The following is a 1834-nucleotide window of genomic DNA, read 5'->3' on the forward strand; positions in this document are numbered from 1 at the left end:
TTGGGGGAAAATCAGGCGATTTTACCATAAAATTAACATTTTTAACTCCCAAAACCGCTTGATATGAGAAAAGTGGACTTTCTTTTAATGGGTTTGGGGGTTTTGAGGAGAATTTTGGAGGAAATAAGGCATTTTTGTGTGGTCGAAGAGAGTTGCCCCTTCCCCATTCCGTGCTATGAGATAAAGCATTGGGGGAAAACAAGGCGATTTTACCCCAAAATTAACATTTTTAACCCCCAAATTTTCTTGATAAGGAAAGTGTGGAGTTTGTTTTAACGGGTTTGGGGGTTTTGAGGAGGTTTTTGGGGTCGTTAAGGGCATTTTGGTGTGTTTGAAGAGACTTCCCCCATTCCTTGCTATGGGATAAAGAAATGGGGGAAAATCAGGCGATTTTACCCCAAAATTAACATTTTTACCCCAAAATCTCTTGATATGGAAAATATGGACTTGGATTTAATGGCTTTGGGGGTTTTGAGGAGATTTGTGAAATAAAGGTTTTTTTGGAGTGTTCAAACTGCCTCTCCCCATTGCCTGCTGTGGGATAAAGAAATGGGAGAAAATCAGGCGATTTTGCCCCAAAATCGATTGTTTAATTAAAAAAACCCTCTTGATATGGGAAAAGTGGACTTTGATTTAATGGGTTTGGGGGTTTTGAGGAGGATTTTGGGGGAATTAAAGGCATTTTGGAGTGTTCGAACAGCCTCCTCCCCTCCTTGTCTCCGCTATGGGACAAAGAAATGCCCAAAAGAACATCATTTTCCGCCCAAATCGACGCGTTTAACTACCCCAAAAACCTTAATTTTGAAAATTGGATTGGGATTCAATGGATTTGAGAGGTTAAACGAGTTTTTTTTGGGTGAATTTAAGGCATAAGGGTTTCACCTCCCTCCCCCAGTCCCCACTGTTGGACAAAGAAATAGCTCAAATTAAGGCGATTTTTACACCAAAACCGGCAATTTTCACCCTAAAACCCCCTTTATCTTGAAAATTGAGTTTGTATTTAAAGAGTTTAGGGGGTTAAAAGTGGGTTTTGGGTGGATTAAAGGCATTTTGGAGTGTTTCACCCCCCTCCCCCATCCTCTCTATGGGACAAAGAGATGCCTGAAAAAACCGCTTTTGCCCCTAAATCGACGTTTTTAACCCCAAAAAACCCTTTGATATGGGAAAACTGGACTTGGATTAATGGAGTTGGGGGATTTAAAGGAGGTTTTTGGGTGATTTTAAGGCATTTTGGAGAGTTTAAACAGCCTCCTCCCTCATAGCACGAGGAGGGAAACACCTAAACCCAGCCCACTTTTCCCTAAAATCCACACTTTTCAACCCAAAAAAAACCCCTAGATGGGGAAAGATTTGCCTTCGATTTAATGGGTTTGGGGGTAAAAATGAGGTTTTTCGGCGAATTAAAGTATATTTTTTACTGTTTAATCAGCCTCCCCCCTCATAACACGAGGTGGGAAAGAGGCATCTAAACCCAACCCACTTTTCCCTAAAAGTCACACTTTTCACCCCAAAAAAATCCTCGACAGGGAGAGATTGGACTTTTATTTAATGGGTTTGGGGGGAAAAATGAGGTTTTTTTGGCGAATTTAAGGTATTTTGGGAGGGTTTAAACATCCCACCTCAGAGCATGAGGCGACAAAATGGCGCCCGGGGCTGTTTGTCACCAAAATGGCATTTTTTTCCCTTAAAATTAAGATTTGTTTCCCATATTTTCTCCGTTTAATTGTCATATGTGCTACAAAGTTAGGAGTTTTGATGCTTTTGAGCCTGAAACTGGAGAAAGAACCGCGAAAATAGCGGAAATAAAGGGATTTAACACACCCCCCCCCCCCCA

At 41.3% G+C, this 1834-nt stretch overlaps 1 protein-coding gene across 1 annotated transcript in view; it reads left to right on the plus strand.

Moving 5' to 3' along the window:
* LOC103805751 (tubulin beta-7 chain-like) overlaps positions 1 to 1834 on the plus strand; it is a 9077-nt gene that overhangs the window by 818 nt on the left and 6425 nt on the right.

Source organism: Acanthisitta chloris, unplaced genomic scaffold (genome assembly GCF_000695815.1).
Source record: "Acanthisitta chloris isolate BGI_N310 unplaced genomic scaffold, ASM69581v1 scaffold15647, whole genome shotgun sequence".
Taxonomy (NCBI): domain Eukaryota; kingdom Metazoa; phylum Chordata; class Aves; order Passeriformes; family Acanthisittidae; genus Acanthisitta; species Acanthisitta chloris.